The 22,093-nt window shown below is 41.3% G+C and overlaps 1 long non-coding RNA gene across 4 annotated transcripts in view; it reads left to right on the top strand.

Annotated features, from left to right (window-relative positions):
- The window catches only part of LOC113259502 (uncharacterized), a 282,949-nt gene extending 261,079 nt beyond the window's left edge, over positions 1-21,870 (top strand). Inside the window, exons 3-11 of one of the 4 annotated variants that reach the window (XR_007191565.2) lie at positions 1,436-1,709; positions 6,937-7,062; positions 7,591-8,396; positions 9,339-9,423; positions 10,158-10,227; positions 10,934-11,012; positions 12,337-12,404; positions 12,776-13,211; positions 21,517-21,870. This is a non-coding gene — a long non-coding RNA (uncharacterized LOC113259502). Of the gene's footprint in view, positions 1-1,435; positions 1,710-6,936; positions 7,063-7,590; positions 8,397-9,338; positions 9,424-10,157; positions 10,343-10,933; positions 11,013-12,336; positions 12,405-12,775; positions 13,212-15,526; positions 16,114-21,516 lie in introns of those variants that run through there. The other 3 variants (XR_008958934.1, XR_007191563.2, XR_008958933.1) reach the window with 3 other exon arrangements.
- The last annotated feature ends 223 nt before the right edge of the window (positions 21,871-22,093 follow it).

Genomic DNA, 22,093 nt, shown 5'->3' with positions numbered 1-22,093 from the left:
TCTCCTGTATGTGTGTGTATGTGTGCACATGTGTGCATACTTTCATATTACCCAGTTTTTGGTGCACTGAGAAGCTGCACGTTGAACTGATCCCTTATTGATCACTTATAAAATCACAGTCCTAGGCTGTGAGGCAATAAACTCTCAGGTGCTTAGAATCTAGATAAGAAATAGAGAAGACAAGGGCCCAGAAAATATGGAAGAGTATGGATGGAAAGTAAGTAAAGATGCTAAATACAGACCATCATTGGCTGTGAATCCTGAACAGAACACGTTCCCTGAGACCTGAAAAATTCACAGAAGTTGTGCCTCTTAGGCTGGATTATGGAGAAGGGCTATGTTTTGAATTGGGGAAGACAGTCCAGGTGTCAGATCATCGGAAGCAAGACGTGCCAAGGAAGCAGGAAGAAACCCAGACGAACAAGAACCGCCAGCAAGTGCAGACTGGCTGGGTAGCAAAGATTGGTTGAGCGTTCTTTTCATGGATGCCACCATTGGCTCCAACACCAATGGAGTCTACCTGGTCATTGCTCATAAATTCTTGCTTCTTAGGACAGCAGCTTTGATGAACAGTGCTTGGGGACAACTCATTAGTACGTGATATACACTGTGGCCTGCCCTTTCGCTTTGTAAAGAATTACCTGTTGGGGTGCCTGGGCGGCTCAGTCAGTTGAGTGTTGGACTCTTGATTTTGGCTCAGGTCACCCATGGTCTTGCAGTTGTGGGATTGAACCCCACGTCCGGCTCTGCGCTCAGTGCGGAGTCTGCTTGAGAATCTCTCTCTCCCTGTCCCTCTGCCCCTCACCCCTCCAAAATGAATAAATAAAATTAAAAAAAAAATTTACCTGTTCCTCAACAACACTTACTGGGTGGTTTTGGTGTGCTAGGCATCAAGGAAGGTTAGAAAGAAAGTAGAGAGCATGCAAGCTACCTGGCCAGATCATTCTAATTATGCACATGGGATAAAACACACATGTAAAGAGAAGCCATCTTGATAAAATAGGATAGCTGCATGTGTTAAGAAAGAATGTCTTCCTGAGAAACAGCATAATAGAAATAGAACACTGGGTGACATTCCCTGTTGTCAGCACAGGTGGAGTTGTTATGAAGTCGGTGTGTGTGCAGAGCAGCATTTGGGAAACCTGAAATCATGATTTGACTGTACTTTGCCTGCAGTGCAGAGGCCCGCTCAGTGTTGGCGAGCAGTCGGCATGCCGCACTATTTCCTGTTTGCCTGTCAGGTTACCCATCGTATTCTTATCTTGCTCTATCAAAGCAGGCATGATGTGTTCAATGATTTCTTCTTTTTAATCCTCTTGCTCGTCTTCTTTTTTAATTCATGGAATGTATGTCTCCACTTATTCCTCCTTAGCCTGACTCTTGGTGTAAGTTGGACGATTTCTCTGCCCCATGACTGATGATTCTTTCTCCTCAGGACTTTCACAGTGTTCTGGAGGAGGACCTCTGGATGCTCCCTGCTTCTTGCTACGTGTTTGGGCAGACAGCACCCCGAGAGGCGAGTTGGCTCCATCTGCGATTTGGAATTACGTGAAGAGAAAATATAAGGGGATACGAAAACCATGGTGACAATCTTGGAAAATGAGATTAAGTCACAGCTGTATAAGTTTTTTTATGTGCTCTTACACACAACTGATAGCAACAAAGAGAGCCACCTGTTTCCAGTCAGACACTGCCAAATCTTTCAGAAGGTGAGGAGGAAAGACCGTTGGGGGTGGTTCCAGAGGAGCTCCCACCGGCGTGAGCTCCCTGGACCAGGGACTGGGACTCTTTACTTCTGTGGCCTAGGACCACGCTCGACGTGTCTCAGGTGACCGCTTAGAGCTTTGTGGACATGAATAAATGAACAAAGTCCAAAAGGCCTTTATGGATTGGAGGTCGCTTCAAGCAGAGGCACAGTCTCTGAAGCCGAGCTTCCAGATTTAGCAGAGAATCATTTGGGCTCTGCATTGTCCCTGGACCCATCTCAGGTTCTGGTACTTTGGTGTTTCCTCTGGAACAAAACCACTGTTTAGACCTGAAACCACAAAGTGCCTGTGCGGCTTCTGCTCGAGAAATACTGTTGGTGGCTACAATGTCTTTTTCTTCCCAGAGTCTTCTTCTCTCATACTCCTTGCTATTCATATTAGACTTCACCTTAAAATACCTTCAGAATTTTAACATTTACATTTTTTATATGAATTACAGCACTTAGCATGTGAAGCATTCAAAATCCATACCTATTTATTTTCTGGGTAAAAGATGCATAATTTATCCTAGGACTAAATAGAAAAAAAAAAAATAGAAGAAAATTCACATTGTAACTTTGTCATGGTAATGTCCTTGGGGCTATTGCTATTTTTAAGAAAAAAAAAAGAAAGATCTGTTTGTCTCATGGTCTAAGTAAGAATGGACAGGGGATACAGGCACTTTCTTCGACTGCAAAGGAATCACAGTATGTGTCATTCAAACATTTTTTTCTCTCTCTCCTTTCTATCACCCAAAGAATAGAAGAGAACGAAACAAAAACTCTAAAAACAAAACAACAACTCACAACAGTAGGGGCATCGACAATGAAAACAACAATGAACATGAGGATTTAGGTGGAATGGTACCAAAATTAGATCAGCAAATGAGATTTGAGAATTTCATGTGGCTTATATAATTCTAAGGAAGAGAAGTTTTATATGTTGCTATCAAAGGAAAGTAGGAGAGGAAAAAAAGAAGAAAAGAGAAAAAAAGCAAAGCAAAGCAAAAGCTCTGTGTCTGGGCCACTCTTCTCAGCAGGGACACCATGAGCATTTGGGGTAAGGTGGTCAGTCATATTTTACAAATACAATAAAAAAATTCTGATAGAGACTGAAAATCGGTTGGATTCCTCTTGATTAATTGTACATTTTATCCGCACTTCCAAAATTCCTAATGTTTTAAACTTTTTTAAAAGAGGATTTCTTCCTGTTATAGTTTATAAATGTCTCAAAGTGTGGGTGTATGGCAAACCATTCCAAATTTACCCTCAGAGAAATATTCTTTAATTTTGACTGTTCCGGTTCTCCATTTGACTTTTGCATGAGAATCCTCAAGCTCTCTCTGCTCTTCTGGCTTTAAACACACACTCTCTCTGGGTAAACTAATTCGTACTCATGGCTTCATTGCTGTTGATGGCCCAGTTTTTACACCCGTCACTGACATTTCAACTACTCTTCAGCCCCATATTGTAAGCAGGGGTAAGAAATCTGAATTTAGACCTATTTTCCTCATCCAAGAAAAATAGGATAAAAATCGAACTCAACTACTTTTCTCTAGCTCTTTTAATAAAGTCAATGACACCATCATTTATTGAGTTTCTTTTTTTTTTTTTTTTAAGATTTTATTTATTTATTCGACAGAGAGAGAGACAGCCAGTGAGAGAGGGAGCACAAGCAGGGGGAGTGGGAGAGGAAGAAGCAGGCTCACAGGGAGGAGCCTGATGTGGGGCTTGATCCCATAACGCGGGGATCACGCCCTGAGCCGAAGGCAGACGCTTAACCGCTGTGCCACCCAGGCGCCCCATTTATTGAGTTTCTTAATTTCACAAATGTGAGTGTCTGTTTTATACCGATTATACTAAGTTCTAGTATCAAACAGGCAGAGTCCCCAATCTCATGGAGTATTATAGTCCAGGGGTAGAAACGTACTAGTAAAATAATCACACAAACGTATAATGACTACTAGAGATAAAGGCCATGGACAAACTACAGATTCTTACAAGTGAATAATATAAATACCTCAGTAAAAATGACTTTCAAGCCTGTATTTCCTTTACTCCCATATTTAATCAGTCACTGAGACCTATTGGCTGCACCCCTATTTTTAAAGTTGCGGCTCTGTTGGGGGCCTTCTATTTCTTTCTTTTTTTTTTGGGGGGGGGGCCTTCTATTTCTGACATTCGGATTACTCCAATTGCATCCTCACTGGACTCTGTCTACTGCAGACCATCAGCATAGAGTTGCCATGTTAATATTCTTCGGTGTTCATTCTATCACATCACTCTCCAGTTTGAGTATCGTCAGTGGTCCGCTAAAGCCTATGGAATCAACTTCAGGCAGATTTCTTTGCCTAAATGCTTTCACTGGACTCATTCAAAACTTTTCTCCCACTACCTCCTGATTCAGCTTTACTTGTGCTGTTCTCCACACCTAGTGCTGCCTTCCTTCTCTTCATTAACTTGCTATTTCTTGAAGTCCATGATTTTCAAATCGTGAACCTTGAAGGGAGGGGAAACATAGGGAGGAGTATGGGAATTGTAGAGGGTGAGAGCTGGGCTCTGTTCTTACGGCTTTACATTGGATTTCTGTGCAAGATTTCACTGGAAGAAAAGGGTTCCAACGTGAAAAAGCACTTGAAGATCTATGTAGCATTGAAGTTTCCAATTAAGACTCATCTTTTCCCAGGAGTTGTTCCTTTCTTTACTAAGCCTTTCTCTTCCACATTGACTTTTCCCTCTACCCTCGACACTGTGCTCCTGGGTGTGATGCACTTGCTTACCTATTGCCTTGCGTTGTACTTTTAGTAAATTGGCCTCCTTGAACCCTATCTTTATACTTCTTTTGCATTCCCCTGGTATGTGCTTTATCTTGGTATAAATGGGTGAATAAACCAACAACACGTGAATACTCAATGGTTATGTTAGGTAGTGGAAAATTTCTGTTTCTAAAATTATGTTTTCAATCTATTCTCCATTTTTGGCAACAAAGTAAATAGAAATAATATCAAAAGTGACATTCTCCCTGGGTTCTCATGCTATATGAGGGTGAATCTACATAGATGGTTAAGAAATAAAGGTGAGAGAGGGCTGGTGAGAAGATCTGAGAATGTTCTTTCTGAAACTCCTCATTCACTGGGATTGACCTCCTGCCCTGCTCTGTCCTCTTCACTCCCCCCAAAGTTTACATGGGCCTATTGGCTAATCTGTGACATGGAGTTTCAAACTTTGTATCTTACCTCCCTTAGGGCAGAATGGAAATCTCTTGTAAGTCCAAGGTCTAATTTGGTCAATTGTAATAATATGAGTTTAATTGGATCACAAATATTGTTAGCACTTATTATTCAAGCCTATTCCTGAACTATGAGAGGACACTGATCTATCCCAAATTCCCAACTGGGAACAAACAACAAAGAGAACAAGTCCCTGCAGTGGCTTCTCCACGGAGCCCAAAAACCCACATCTGATAAGCTATGTAATTTGCTATAGCAATTTGTGCCAAAAATAAAGGCACACTTTTGCAGAGTTGCACATTTCTAAGAAAAACCGAACTCCGCCTCATGCTAATCCAGCTCCTTTTCTTTCTCTTTCGAACTTTATGTTCATGGCTAAAATATACCAGGTTGCGTCTTAGTCCCATACATCTATTCTGCTGGCGGCCCTTGGCCAAATGGCGAGGCCCATCCACTCCCAGTGCCCCCAGGCCTCTCTTGCTGTCACACTGAAACATGAAGGGTGAGCAAAGGCAACAGCAGTGGTCTGTTTTACAACACCCCAATAACATGATGTCTTTAACAGCACAGCAGATTCTTGGCTGATGGCCCTGGTTAAAGGAAGAGAGGCACAGAATCTTCGAAGTCATCAATTTTAATGAGCACTGCAACTATTCCAGTGAACTAGATCCCTTTATTTTTGTTTGCTTGACAAAGAAACCTGATACATCCAAGACATTTATTCCTTTTTAGTTCAGCACCAGGACAGGAACTCGTTTTTTTCACCACCAGTATTAAGCCCCCAGTGGTGATAAAAATTCCTGTGCAGAGTTTTGGAGGCAAAGAATAAAAGAAGCTACAAGGGGTGAGGGGAGCCCCCCCAAAATACAAACTTCTGAAAAAATTCAGACTTTTGTTGGCTCAGAGGTTAAGCGTGAATTGTTTAAGTTCCCTTTCAAAGTTGGAGTCGGCCTACGTATTTCATAAGCTTGAATAGTTTTGTGGAAGTTAAAACAGAAATAAGAAATTTCATCTGCATTTTCAAAGGCAAGGAATACTCAGTGCTGTTTGGGGGGTGTTTGTGTGTGTGTGTGTGTAAGAAATGAGCAGATAAATAAAGCCAGAAGCAGATGAGAATTTGCCTAATTTATTTACAACTTAATGAATTAAAATATTTTGAAGGAATATTCTGAATTTTCTGGGCAAGTCACACTGGCGGTACTAAGTAATTCCTAAGGTTCATAGTGAGATAAACAACAGGTAAATCGCTCGAGATGTTTGTGTATCAGAGAAAACAACAACCTGGCTTTTGCTTCTAATCTTTTTCATCTTTGTGCAAACTCGCTGAACTCTCATTCCAGATCTGAAGGCAAAAGGCAGGCATTTGTTTTAACTCCTTAAGTAAACTCGAGTTCTAGAATCGTTAAAGTTGAAAGTCCTTGTACAATCGCTAAATTACACTGCTCATTAGTAAGGGATTCATAGCAAGGACAAGCTCTGCCATTGCTTATGAATTTTTCAATCAAAAGAAAAATCCTCCTCTTCTCTGTTAAAAAATTCTTTAAGTACAGGGGAAAAAAACAACTCAGAAAAAAATTACGCAAATGGCAAGGTAGTGACAGGGCATCTATCAAAGTGGCTCTGGAAATTCCAATTTTTAAAGTGCTATAAAAATATCATTATTAATGATGATTGACTGGGTTTTCAGAGCCAAGAGATTTCAAGGCTGCTAAGTTAGAGTGGAGTGCAAAAGCGGGGGTGCTAAAATGGCTTCAGGGTTCCCTCACTTTGTTTCTTCATTGATTTTTAAGTAACATGTGAGCACACTCAAATTGATGATTTTCATTTTGAATTAGTTTGGCCTCTGTCATGGAGAGACTTCCATCTTTTCCTGAGTGTCAGTGTCTAATTCATCTTCATCAAGTCCCCAGCAGGAAGATTTGGATCTTATTACTTTTTGTTTTACAGTTTTATCCTTTACAGGAAATTGGGACACGGAGAAAAAGAGAGAGGAATCTACCCGCTTTTTCAGTAAACTTACCCAACGGGAGAAGAAGCACCTTCCCCCGTGGACCTCATCGAAACTCCTGGATGGGGCCGTCCCAGGAGGTGGGAGAGTTGAGACCATAATCCAGTACTCCCTTGAGATGTTTTTTTTGTTTGCCTGTTTGTTTTTGTTTCTTTCAGATTGCTGAAGAGTCTTAGCTCCCGGTCTTTGTAAATTGGATACCTTGTACCTGTGGTCTTTATGGACCTAGATGTTCTCTCCATTTTACAGATGGGGAGATTAAGCCTAGAGAAAACCATTACAGCACTGGCAAAACTGTATTAGGTTTCGATATGGGTAACTGTTCCCGGGAAATTCTTCGAGTTTTGCACTGTTTTCAGTCACTGCCAAGACTGGGGAAAATGACAAGGATGGTTTAGTAAAGCGTAACTAAAATGTGCTTGAAGAACCTTACAGAAAGATAGTCTTGTTTAGTGTTTAGATAAGGCCCAAGGTCCAATTTGGGGAACTTCTTTAAGGACGCAGGGAAAAACATGTCAACACTGACAAACCAATTTTTGACTGAGCAAAAATCAGTCTTTTCCTTTCTACCCCTGAAAGCTTCTTAACTCTCAACCCTCTGTTTTTAGCTGCGAGCCTTGCTGCACCGGGTCTGAAGACTCATGCATTCTCCAGGCCTCTGCGAAGACACCGGTTTGTCCTTTGACCATGTGCCAAAGATGGAAAAAAAGAAGAGCTTCAGCAACTGTGAACCAGGAAATTTTTTGTTTGTTTGTTTTTTTAAAACGAGATTTGCCAACCTTGCCAAGAAATGTTGTCTAAGTTACAGACTGTCAGTCTTTATAATCACTCTTCCTTCTTTTTCTTTTCTGAATCCCGCATTTTCACGGAGGGTAGATAATCTTTGGCATTATCCTCATTGGCTCAGCTTAGCTCTCAGTCCCTTGGGGTCCTGCTGACTCCAGAAACTTTCAACTTCTAAATCCAGGGCTGGCTCACCCAGGAAAGGAAAAGGCAAATTGAACAATAAAATTCAAGCTGTAGCTTCCGTTGTGACTCAAGAGCAGAAAATGTTTTTAATGTCCAAGAGCACATAAGTGCCATTAATCACCAAGAATTTATTATTTCTCATTGAGGGCCCCAAAGAAACACCATTTTGCCCAACTCCCTTATTATCTGGAATTTGAAAAGCTTTTCAAAACTAATTACCTGATTGAATATTTACCTAGGGTTGAACACTTCAGAAGTTCTTTCATAGAAATTATATATGCCAAAAAAGAGAAAGTAGCATTTTTTCTTCCTTTCTTTTCTTTTTCATTTCTCCCTTGTGTTTCTCTTCCTCTCCTTAGTGACCCTTGCTGTGTCAGCCTTTCTATGCATGATCAGTTCCCTGTGATCTATGGAAAACTCCCACCTCAGGAATCTGAAGCCTGTGGTAAGTCTTTTTAGTTTTTGAGTCCAGGCTATGGATAATTTTTGTTTTGAGAAAGCCTTAGAGGCTTGTAATATAGTCACATTTTTTTATTTTTTGAACTGCATAAATAAGTTAGGCCTTCTTGGGGAAGGGATTTTTGCAGGCATAAGGTCAGGATACTTTTCTATTGTTTCTCTGAAATATTAAGTATTATTTTGGTGTTCACACAATAAATTGATAGGATCCTCCGTCCCTCCCTTCCTCCCTTCTCTTCCTTTCCTTTCCTTCCTCTTTCTTTTCTTTTTTCTTTTCTTTCTTTCTTTCTTTCTTTCTTTCTTTCTTTCTTTCTTTCCTCTTTTTTCCTTCCTCCCTCCCTCCCTCCCTCTTTTCTTTTCTTTTCTTTTCTTTTTTCTTTTCTTCTCTTTTGTTTTTCCTTCCTTCCTTCCTTCCTTCCTTCCTTCCTTCCTTCCTTCCTCCCTCCCTCCCTCCCTCCCTCCCTCCCACCCTCCCTTCCTTCTTTTCCTTTCTTCTTTCTTTCTTTCTTTCTTTCTTTCTTTCTTTCTTTCTTTCTTTCTTTCTTTCTTCTGATGTTCCTAGTGCAGTAAAGTAACATTGCAAGAACGTTATAAATTCATTTGTTGGAATTCTTAGACTACATTAGAATAGTTGATTTGGGGAACCTAAGTAAATATGTACCATAACCCATGTTTCTCATTTCACGTGGAAGAGAGCTGCATTTACCTTCATGCATAGAGGTCATATCAAAAGCTTATGTTAAAAAATAGAAGCTTCAAATTCATTCTCTGATCTTGGGGGACATAACTTCTTGAGATAGTGAGACGACAGTTAAACTAGAGTATTTAAGGTGCAAGGAAGAGTTTTAGAAAGGTTTCTTTTTCTGGGTTAGGATGAACAACTTTAATAGTGCAGAACATTGTAATCTCATGTGCTCCACCCCAATAGGGAACTGATGGAGGAAGACCACCGCATCTGTTGAAAGCCTGTGGTCTGCCGGGCTCTGTGTATACTCTCCCCACAGCCCTACAAGGTAGGCATAGTTATCCCTATTTCACAGATGAAGAAACAGAGGCTCAGAGGGCTTAGGTGATTTAACCAATGTCAAAAACGTAATAAATAGCAGCACTAGGAAGATCTACGTGACTCCAAATCCATGCTTTTTTCCATTAAAACCTATTGCTTCCAGTAGGTGAGAAGGCTAATTTAACGTCTAGCATTACTGCCTATCCGCACAGGTAAATATGCACAGAGAATACTAACTCTTTCAGTGGTCTGCCAACTAGAGGTGGGGGAGGCCATTGCCTTCGGCTAACCCATCTCTCTAAGAATCTTGAGGATGAGCAAAGTGTCTTCTTTTTCTCACTGTATTGCCTGAATTTCAGCCAGTTGCCAACTGTTCAGGCTGAGGGGATCAAGTATACGCACACACTATTGTATCAGGTGCAGTGAAATAAATAGAATCAGCCTGAGCTTTCCTATGATCTTTAGTTGGGGTCTTTTTATAAGGCGTTGAGTCAAGACAACCTCAACTGACGGGATCAGAACAAGTTCTTGGTGGGATAGAAGTGGTTCTGGCCCTAAGTGTAGTTGTAAATTATTTTCTGGGATACAGGCTTCCCTTTCAGAGCTTTTGTCTCTATTATGGAAATTCCTCTCCCGTCAGCACACTGAACCTTCATACTCTTTCCACTTTCCCCTTAATACAATCTGATCTGGCGAGCTATCACCTGGAAAGAATCTAATCAATTATATCATTACTTGCAGGAATGACTCTGATGGTGGAATTTCAAGAATCAAGGGAAGCAAGTGAAGATGAAACTTCAAAGCAGCAGAGGTTTCTTAACACCCTTCAATGTTTAGGACATAAGTGACCACTTATTCATGAGCCATTCATGGGTGAGACTGATCCTGGAGGTTGATGGAGGACAGCTAATGTAGGTGGCTGAAAGGTGCTTGACCAGAGTGTGCCTCTGAAAAAAGACAAAAAACAAACGAAAAAACCCCCAAACCCAAGAGTCCTTTTGCTGGCATGTTGTTGCTCTGTTATCTTCCAAGTCATTCTACTGTGGACTCTGGCATTTGGATTGAAGCTGACAGTGGGGGTGGGGGCATTGGGGGTGGGGGTGGGTGGGTGGAAGCGTTTTCTTTCCTGTAGCTGGGCTATCAGCCTCTCTAGAGGAAGGCCAAGATGATTCCTTTAGTCATTGTAACTTGGTCAGAGATCCTTCCTGGGGGAGAAAGAATGATTATGAAGACTGACGGCCTAGGCAATGCAGTAGAAAAATGCAGCACCTTTTTAAAAAAGTAGTCCACTGACTGTGATGCCAGTAGGATCTGAGGAGGTTTTCCTAAAGCTGTTTCCATATCTGTTGCTTTAGTCCAAAACTTTTGGTTGTGGAGTTCGGGAAGTTTCCTGGAGTGCCAGCAATTTACCTCCCCTCTTACTTACTGTAGATACCTAGGGCAGAAGGACATGGCCAATTTATAGCATGATCCATGGTATATAAAAACATTTTCTAAGAAGGAGCTTTCTTCTACAGTCATTTCAGAAGCACTACTATTTTATCTAGAAGATGAAGAAATACTGAGAGCAAAGCCACTGCTGCAATCTGTGGCAGGGTAGGTAGATGATATGTCTCGTTTGTGCTTGAGGGGTTGGCCAACAATGTTTGTGGTAATTATACCTGGCTTCTTGCTTAAAGGAGAAGGTGAAAGGGCTTGAGGAACACGTCTGTATACTCCACACTGTGAGAAGGATGTGTCGAGGACTAACACAAAAAATAAGTCAGATGAAAAAAATAAGGAGGAGGAGAAAGGAAATCTTTGTCAACAAGTAGATGTGATGAATTAAGTGGATTTTCCATTGGTAGGAATTAGGCTTATTCACTCTTCTCTTTGATTTGGTTTTTATATTTGCATCCTTCTGTTAGGACATTGCTCTAGTTGTTTTCTATCCCTTTCTCTGAGTGTGCCTACCACCACTGGGTTGTGAACTACATGAGGGTAGGTGTTCTCTTTTTTTGTATCCTTAGCATCAAGCTGGATACAGAATAGTGTCACAACAAGTGACTAATGAATGGCTGAAATTATTTTTTATATTATAGAATTTTAATTTTAAAACAGTCACTTCCCTGGGAATGGGACACCCCTGTGGGTCATCTCGGACAATTTGGGGGGTGAGTAGAACCAACAAGCTGACCTGAGTAGGGCTAGATTTTTGACTAGTTGAGGAACATAACCTCTTTTACCGTAAACTGACAATCTGAAACATGAATATGGTGAATTTAGCCAAAGATGATACCTCGAGGCAAAGAAGGGTGCACAAAATTGGAGACTATCCCAAGAAAAAGATTCCAGAAAAAGACATGCTCCTAGCAGGGCTGGCTTCCTGGGAGTGCAGCCTGTGTAGTCGCATGGAATTCTGTAGTCAGAGGGCCTGGCATGTGGTCTGTGGTGTCCTAATGCAGTCTTGAAATTCTTAATAATTTTTGAACAGAGACCCACGAGTTCACTTTACATTGGGCCCTGTAAATTAGGTAGCTCGTCCTGGCTACTAATAAGGTGATGGGAGCCACAAGAGCCAAGTTCAGAGAAGCTGCACTGGCTCGTATCTGAGAACAGCAGGGGAAGAAGCAAGCACTGGTTTTAAGTAGAACTCATCTTACCTGGCCTCTGAGTGTGTTGCAGGCACTGCATAGGGCAGATTTCCCAGAAGGGTGAATGATAGGGCCACTGGTCAAGGAAGGAGAGGGATTCTCCAGGGGATGAATGTTCAGTGAGTTTAGAAGGAAGACACTTTTCTCTCTGGGGTAATGGGACAGACAAAAAGGAGGGCTTGCAGGGCTGGAAGAGTGGGATAGTCTCAGGAAGAGTGAAGACATACCTGCAAATTCACTGAAGTGCAGTGAAGGAATCTTTAGATATTTCTATTCTCTGTCCCCAGATACGGCCCCACAGGAATGCCAGACTGATCAACCTGCGAAGCCCCACACCAGGGACGGATATTAGGATGTAAGTTGTGGAAGACACTAAAAATCCACAAAACCTCACCCTCATTTCTAAGTATACTAGATAGAAAGGAAGTCAGTAATTACATGCCAAGGAAAATAGCTAGGAAAACTCTTAGATTTCTTGACTTTTGGGGGTAATTGTTTCACATTTTGTTGTCATTAACCCATCTACTTCTCCATAGTAATAAATAATACTGTCTTAAACTGGAAGGGCCTGTGTACTTATTCTGGGCTATAACAAGAAAGGGGGGAGGTGGGTGAGTCACATTGTGCTCTGTAGAATACCCTAGGCAGAGCCTACCCTGGAAAGAAACAAATCATAGGACATAGAGTAGAAGGGCACAGTTTTTTGTTTTGTTTTGTTTTTCGAAGGTTGACTATCTGGAGCCTATAAGGACTGTGACAACTGTGACACAGCTGAGGATGAGCAAGAGGAAATTAAGCTGCATGGAAGCTTTATGAGGTTCTTCTCCTGGAGGGCAATTCCAGACATATTCAAGTAGAGGCATTATCCAGCCTCTGAGAGATTCCAAGAGATTCCTAAGCATTCAAAAAATGATGGAACTCTTAATCAAATAAAAACACACATATCATAACTATCTGATAGTGAACTCTCCGCTGGTTGGGAGGAGGTGGTCATGCATAAACCTGGTGTGGTCATGGGTCTACATGCTCCAGCTTCTCAGAGCAGGCGTCCAGCTATGATAGAGGACCTGCCAGGATCACCAACCTCACCCGATCCCTGCTACTCTGATGGTTCCTGTGGGAACAAAAGTTGTCATCACAGGATCTGCATCTCTGGGACCAGGTAGGAAAAGGAAAACATTTAAGGTTGGGTGGGACTTTTTTTGTCTTCTTCCGTTTGTGGTCATGACTCTGGAAGAAGGCGGCAGGTAATAGCTGGTTATGTAGAAGGTATCTAAAGGAAAGAATTTGTCTTCTGGAACATGATAGGACTGTCAGTAGGATGAACTACTGAAAATGGAAAAGGGCACTGGATCAAAGTGGAGAACATATTTAACAAAGATGAATGGATAAAGGGCAGTGAGAAAAACCAAGACCAACTACCAAGTAGGTAATAAGGACAGTGGGCATGCCAGAGAAAGGGTTTGTATAGTGGAGGTGGTCATTAGTAATTATCACCCTTTCATTTATTCAACAAATAATAGAGATGTTCACTAAGAACAGTATGTATGGGGGCACCTGGGTGGCTCGGTCAGTTAAGCGTCAGACTTTTGATTTCAGCTCAGGTCATGATCTCAGGGTCATTGGATCAAGCCCCACATCAGGTTCCATGCTGAGCATGGAGCCTGCTTGAGATTCTCTCTCCCCCTCTCCCTTTGCCCCTTCCCTCCACTTGCTTGCTCTCTCTCTCTCAGAAAATAATATTTGTGATCTTAGGAGACTATATATGTCAACACAGAAAAGGAGGAGGCAAAAGAACTCAAAGTTTTAAAACAAAAAAAATAAACAATGTTATTGAGAGGACTAGGTTTAATGGGATAAAGCTCAGACTAAAATTATCAAGAGAAAAACGTACTTTATTAAAAAACTGATATGGGTAGAAGGGAAATAGAATTGTGCTATGTATGATGAAAGTATGCATCTAGATGGAAACAAAGGTCAAGCAAAAAAGAAGTCAACCAATTTACTGTCATTAAAATATACCACTCAGACCCTGTTGGAAGAGGAAAAATATAGATATTATGTTTTTAGGGTTAAATGTTGGTATGAAGTAATCCTTTGCAGGAATGAGAGAATTTGACTATCTTTTAGAAAATTAATTTTGATAAAATTGAAGTACTTGATAAGTGTTTCACTTTTAATGTTCACATTTTTAATCTTCAAAATGATGTCCCAGACAAGGGCAAATTGTTATTGGTCTGTAACAAGATCAAAGTAAGTATTTGGATACTTTTATAGCAATTTTTGTCATCACATTTTAATTTTATTTTACAAAATTAAAACCGATCCTTCATGGCAGATGTTTGAGAGGCACTATCATAGTTCATGATAACATAGAATTCAAAAAGTGTACTGCTATTTGGAATATAGCTTATTAGGAAAAGGACTCTAAAGAGAAAATGAAAGAATGGGGGAATTTGAGTATACATTTGGCTATTATTCCAATGGGACAAATAAGGGAAATTATCTCAAAAGTGGTGTGATTATATTGACTGCTTTCCTGATGAGGAAAAGGGGTGAACCCCTTCTACTGAGTATCTATTATATATTCGAAAGTTTTATTTAAATTATCTTATTTAATCTTAACCCTTTGGATAAGTGATACTATTTTAATTTTAATGGAAGGGAAACATGAGGCTCAGTGACTTTAGTGGGTTGCATGGTGGCCCCCAAAATGGTATGTTCATATCCTAATCCCCAGAACCTGTGAATGTTACCTTATATGGTAAAAGATATACTTAAGCAAAGGATCTTGAGAGGAAGAGCTTGTCTTAAATGGGTCATACATATCCTTATAAGATAGACACACAGGGGAGAAGACAAAGAGGAAACAGAGACAGGAGGTGGCCATAGGCCAAAAAAACCGACTGGAGCCCCTAGATGCTGGAGGAGGCAAGGAACAGATTTTCCCTAGAGCCTTTGGAGGGATTGTGGCCTTGCAGACACTTGGTTTTGGCTTCAGGCCTCCAGTATTGTAAGGGAATAAATTTCTGTTGGCTTAAACCACCCTGTTTGTGGTAATTTGTTACAGTTGTCTTAGGAACTTAATATAGTGACTTAAAGAGACATCTAGAAAATGAAAAATCTATTATTTAATCTCAGGTCTAACTCCAAAGCCTTTTACAATGACGTATCACATAGCAGCCTTCCAGACTTTATCGTGCTGAGATCAAATGATAAGAAATATGTTGAAGGGATGGGGAAAGCATGGAGAAATAGAGTGTATGACATGGCCTCATAGATGAAGCTTCAATGCTCATTCCTCTACTCACTGTACTTGGCTTTGAGAGTCTCCACTCCCTCCACTGAAAACAAAGTGTCATAAACCAAATTAACAGTGTTATTGTGAGGATTGAATATGATGCCATATGTATAAGCTTCTTTGCAAATTGTAGAGCACTATTCAAATACTAATTCCCAAGACATTTTTCCCCCCAGAGAGACTGAAGAAATGACGTTGGCCCTTTCCATTGACGATCTCTCTGCTGCTGATGCAATAGCACTGGGTTACCCACCTTCCCGCCATCACAGATGGCAACGCGAGCATACGCCTCTCTCTGGATGCACAGTCCTAACATCACGTGCCTGCAGGAGCAGCCAGAAACCCCTGCACCTGTTCTTTCTCTCTCTCTTTCTTTCTTTCTTTCTTTCTTTCTTTCTTTCTTTCTTTCTTTCTTTCTTTCTTTCTTCTTTCTTGGTTTTATTTATTCATTTTTAGAGATAAAAAGGAGACAGAGAGAGAGTGGGGGGAAGGACAGAGGGAAAGACTCTCAAGCAGACTCCCCACCGAGTGTGGAGCCTGATTGGAGGGGGCTAGATCTCACCATCCATGAAATCATGACCGGAGCTGAAACCAAGAGTCGGCTGCTGAACCATTGGAGCCACCCAGGCGCCCCTGAGCAATTTCTATTTGGAAGTAAACCTCAGAGCTACCATGCCAGAAGGAAAGAATTGTTTCCAGCAGATTTTTTTTTTTCAGTATTCAGGGGGACAATACTAAATAACTCCGTTCAACAGGTGAGTTCATTTTTACTTGTTTACTTACACCAAGTCTTGTTCCAGAACGGATTTAAGGTGGATTCCCGATTAATACCACGCAAGATAAAATAAAGTGAAAAATAAGGGGTGAGGAAAGGAGAACAAGGGGAGAACGAGACTCAGAAACTAAAGGAAGCCAGGAGTGGGTCAGGCTGACTGCTGTCTGTAAGGTCCCTCACCCTCACCAGGGTTGGCTATGCAGCGGTCCCTGAGCTTTCGTGTCGTTAATACCAAAAAAAAAAAAGGGGGGGGGGCTCTAAGTCAACTTCCCCCACAACATCCCCTAGGATGTGATTTGAGTCTCTCAGGGCAGTGCCTTGCCAGATCAAGGCCCCAAAGATCTTGACATTGAGCATCGCAACAATCATTTTTGCCTGAATTGAAAATAAATCAGTAAAACATCAGTGAAATCTGTGTCTCTGAGGAACACAGCTTCCTGATGTAGTGCCTGATATAAACTAGCTATAGAATTTATACTTGCAGAAACCATTGACAAACCAGCTGTACAGGATGACCGTAGATCAGACCCACCAAAAGCAATGACTTAGGTTTCAGCAACGTTCATCTGCAGCCCTTTCTTCTTGGCACTAATCAGGGCAAGCTTGATCTGTAGCCATGCTGTTCATGGCAATAAACTCAGTGTCTGCTTAGAAGAGAATGTCTATTCATCTCTTCCCTAGAACAGGGGGAAATACATTGTTTATAGAAAAGTGCCATTAAATTATTAAAATTCGAGTGAAACAGAAAAGGCAGTCCAAGCACATGTCTGTTTTTACCCCCTGAACTCACTACTTGAAGCCTAATTCAGTTACTGTTTTGGTGTGAATTGTGAGCTAATTCATCACGGGGAGCCCTTTATGATGTTGCAGTGCTTAAAATAAAAGCATTTACAAGGACTATATTACACCATTTTATAGTGAAAATTGATGGTGGGTACATAACCATAGCTGTCAAGCCACTTTAAACCTGAATTCTCACTCTCTGTTCTCTGGCAGGGGTTGGCAAACTTTTTCTGCAAAGGGCTAGATAATAAATATTTTAGGTTTTGTGGACCATGTGTTCTCTGTTGTGACTATTCAACTCTGCCACTGTGGTGAAAAAACAGCCATAGACAGTCCATAAGCCAACGTGTGTGGCTGCATTCCATTAGAACCTTACTTATAAAAACAGGTGGTGGGGTGCGTGGGTGGCTCAGTCGGTTAAGTGTCCGCCTTCAGCTCGGGTCATGATCTCAGTCTGCTTCTCCTCCCTCTGCAGCTCCCCCTGCTTGTGCTCTCTTGCTCTTGTGCTCTCTCTCTCTATCAAATAAATAAATAAAATCTTAAAAACAAAACAAAACAATCGGCAGGGGTATATGGCCTGGGAACCGCAGTTTGCTGGCCCATGCTCTATGATGTAGAACTGCCTGGGTTTTTTGTTTGTTTGTTTGTTTTTTTAAAGATTTTATTTATTTATTTATTTGACAGAAACAGCCAGCGAGAGAGGGAACACGAACAGGGGGAGTGGGAGAGGAAGAAGCAGGCCCCTAGCAGAAGAGCCTGATGTGGGGCTCGATCCCAGAACGCTGGGATCACGCCCCGAGCCGAAGGCAGATGCTTAACGACTGCGCCACCCAGGCGCCCCAGAACTGCCTGGTTTTAAGTCCTTCTTTGGGGTTCTCACCACGTTCCAAACTATTTTCCATGAGAAATTTTGGTTTGATTGTCTACCTCCCTGAAGGTGATGGGATGGCTCCCTTTTAGGCGAGACGACCTTACATTTTGAAATCGATCATTGCCACTGGCATGCCCGTTACTTAAAGCTTGGAGCCCTTCATCGCGTCAGCAAGACAGAAAAACCATATTCTTGATTTCCAGTCTAGCGTCAGCCTCAATATATCAGCAGCCTCCCCACTTGTCAAGGGCTGGCTAACACACGATAAGGGCAAGCACATACTGGTCACAATCATTAATTCATGACTCTGGATTTTAAAATGTTCAGCTTTGCATGAAGCCAGGTTATAAGAACATTTATTCACATGTGTACAGTATTACCTTCCGTCTTCTCCAAGGACCCTCACAGAATGACAGCATGACACCACAACTTCATCTTGTATTAAGGATCATATATAACAGTGACCCCTTGGAGAACATATTTCCTCTTTCGTGAAATGGCTGTTGGAGACACTTTCCATTAGATTGTTTTGTGTCCTTTATGGGAAACTCTGTCAGGGATTCCACTTAGAATTTAGTGCCATGACAGAGTGTGTCTATTGTTACACTTCCTGTAATTAACCAGAGAGCTTAGTGTATCTCCTCTTGTGTGGCCTCCCAGTCCAGGATTTTCACTGTTTCCAAAAAGCGAAGCTAAGTATATGTTCCATGGCACAGATTATATTTAGCCAGAGTTTTCTTACCCATCCATCTCTTCTTTTTCATTCTTGATCTCTCCATCTTTTTCTAGTTTTGCTGGATCTGATCATGTTAGCATCTTAATATAGAATGTCATAGATTTATAAACAACAAATACATAATAAACTTTGGGCTTGTTGAAAACATTAAAGACCACAAAAAGATATTTTCATCTGTGTTTGAAAATAGAAGAACAAGGAAGCGATCACCAGGCTGCCTGTGGCAGATGGTGTAATGATAACAGATAATAAAACTATTCAATTCGTATTTTGCTTTCAAGTTCTGCAGCAAGGAAAGTGGTCTGCAGGCTAGAAGCGTAAGAACGAATAACACCTTGAATTATTTTTTTGGAATCTTTGTTTTTTGGGGACTTTTTTTTTCTTCTTTTACACTTTGCCTCCTTGTATTTTCACCCTGTGAGGTAGTCACACTAGTTATTATTATCCTGCTTTACAGAGGAGGAAATTGTGACTCAGCGTTAAATGACTTGTCCACATTCACAAACAATGCGAGGAGGCAGTGGCCTGCCACTCTATGCAAATGAGTGGAAGTCAGATAAAGCCTGGTCATATTAAATGAGTTTTAGTTGCCATCACTGGGTGCAAGTGATGCCGGGCTGCTCAGAAGACTGGGGTGTGCGGCCAAGAGTAGATTCTCAAAATACCCTTTTTGAATGTGTGAACTAAGGGCTAATCTCAGGAGTTACTGAGATATTGCAGAGACCAAAAGATGAATAAATAAGGCAAATCTCAACCCATTTTTCAAAAAGAGGGAGAGATTCCACAATCCATAAACAGGTCAGCTTGTCTGAGAGGCCATCCCAGAACAAAGCAAGAATGGATTTTTAAGCTAATGGTTTGTGAGTATGAACAAAAGGAATGTGGTGGTTACTAGGAGTGAACATAGGTTTATAAGGAACATCATGTTATGCTGGCTTAATTTATTTTCTTGCTTTTGGAATAGAGCTACTATAAAAGATCAAAGGATTGACTAGGAAAATTAAATTTTCACAATAATATGAAAATAGAATGACTTGTTGAACACTTCCTATATGCCAGGCCCTATTTGCCTTGTTTCATTTACTCCCATAATAATTCTAGCAGGTAGGTAGGTAGTTTATCTCCCTTGTTATAGATAACAGAGGATCAGTAAGAACAAGTCATTTACTCAAAGTCATATTACTAGTGAGTAACGGAGGTAGAATTGAAGCCAGATTCGTCTGACCAAAGCTGTTGATAGTAACAACTACACCATATTGTAGTTAACATACAGCTCATGAGATCTTGAGGCTAAGGTAAGCTAAGGATACACAGGCTGGGTCATAATACCTTTAGGCAGATTCACAACAGGTTGAAAACAAACCTAGAGCATATCGATTGATATTTTGGCCTTGATCTGGTTAACTTTTGAATCAGTGATTCAAAACTGAGGAGAAAAGCCAGTCTTATTACCATTAACTAATGTTAACTAACTTTCGCATAGTGTGTCCTATTTTATGGAATACTTTCCCCTAGCTTGTCACACTTGATTCTCATGCTTTAAGAAGACTTATTAGTAGTTCCCACACCCGTCTCCCCACGCCTACCCCCCATTTTTCTTTACAGTGAGCAGAATTGAGGTTCAGGGAAATCAAATGACTCAATCAGAGTCATATGGTGAATAATCTGGGGACTTCTGTTTTCTGTCACACTGCAACAGATACGGAGTCATGATTAGAAATAATATCAAGACACACAATGCCAGATCAAAACCAATAAGATGAAATACGAAGGTGATGAATGTAAAGTCTAACGTTGAAGTAAAAAGTTTGTTTTAGGTTGAATGGTTGATGGAAGCCAACATTTCCTTATGATGACGCACAATGCTAATTTAATCTTGGCCTGGATGAATGGAAGCACGTCTATATCACACCGAGCAGTACTCCCACTGAACGTGGACCTGTTCAAAACATACATGGAGCCCATATTTCCTAGACCCAGTATTTTTCAAAAACTTGGGCAAATAGAGAGAACTAGAGGCAGGTAACTCCTGCAGAGACTGTGGGTTACGTGTGCTGATGGAAGGGGATGAGGAAATGAATAGAAATTCTAATTCGCGGCAAACTTTTGAGAATGATCGTGTAGAAGAGGAAGAATAATATTTCTTCTGTGTTGGTCTAGGTTCAACAGGTGTAAGTGTCAGAAAGTCAGATTTAGCTCCACATAAAGGACAGTTCTAACAAGTGAGCTGCTCCCAGGAAAATGAGCCTTGCGGTGGTTTTAATGCTCTATCATGAGACGAGGGGCTGCATGGTCCCTCTTGCTCTTAGAGCCACATAAAAATTATAATGACTTCTGGCTCATCCAATCTCATATTAAGTGATTGCTCCTAAACGTACTCCAGGAGGGCAAGGAGGACTCCCAGTTTGATTCCCACCCAGCTCCAAGCGATGCCTGGACTATAATAGATACTCAATAACTCTTTATTGAGATGGATCTCCAAAAGAGAGAGGAAAGGACTAGGGACTAGTGGTGAAATAAGTACCAGGATATATCATTCCCGACGTAATTAACACTCCCTGGGTCATTTTGCCTGAGAGGCAACAGCGAGAGGTCCGGTCCCCAGCATGTGTACTCACCGGTACCCTTGCTTGGAATGTGCTTCCTTCTGGATTTTCCCCTGGCTCAGCCTCTCACTTTAGTTAGGTCTGCTCAAAAGGCACTTCGTCAGAAAGACGCCTATCTGAAGTAGCTACCCTTAAACTCCATCACTGCACTGTACCCCTACCCTGCTCTATTACCTCCTAGCATTTTTCATTGCCTGATAATACACACCACACACACACACCTCACACCCCACATAATGTCTCCTGTCATTCGAATGTTAGCACCCTGGTTGTAGAGATTTTATTTTGTTCTTGCTTGTTACGGATTGAAGTTTGTCTCCTCAAAATTTATGTGTTGAGATTCTAACCCCCGGTACCTCAGAATGTGGTCTTATTTGGAATTGGGTTTGTTGCAGATGTAATGAATTAGATGAGGTGACACTGAAGATGAACCTTAATCCAGCATCATGGGTGCCCTTATTAAAGGGGAAATTTGGACACAGAGACATGCACACAGGGAGAATGTCATGTGAAGATGAAGGCAGAGGTCCGGGTGATGCGCCTACAAACCAGGGACTGCCAAAGAATGCCAGCGATGCACGGGAGGCTATCAGAAAGGCGTGGAACAGTTTCTTGCACACAGCTCTCTGAAGGAACCAAGCCCATCAACACCTTGATCTCGGACTTCCGGCCTCTAGAACTGTGAGACATCACATTTTTGTTGTTTAGGCTACTGGCATGTGGTACTTTGTTAAAGAAGCCCCAGCAAAGTAATAGACTGCCGCATCTTTGCATCTACACCTGTGACTAGATAGAGTAGGCATTCGATAAATATTTTCCAAGTGAATGTTGAATGAATGAAAAAATGGATGAATGAATGAATGTATACTACCTCAGGAAAGTCATCAATTTTTTTTCTAATCCTCCGTGTTGTCATTTGTAAAATGACATCCGCCACAGTCTAGAAGATTTATCCAGTTCTCATCTATTCTA

This window comes from Ursus arctos, unplaced genomic scaffold (genome assembly GCF_023065955.2).
Source record: "Ursus arctos isolate Adak ecotype North America unplaced genomic scaffold, UrsArc2.0 scaffold_13, whole genome shotgun sequence".
NCBI classification, from domain to species: Eukaryota; Metazoa; Chordata; class Mammalia; order Carnivora; family Ursidae; genus Ursus; species Ursus arctos.
Note: the sequence above shows the minus strand (reverse complement) of the source record. Positions and strands in the feature narration are given on the sequence as shown.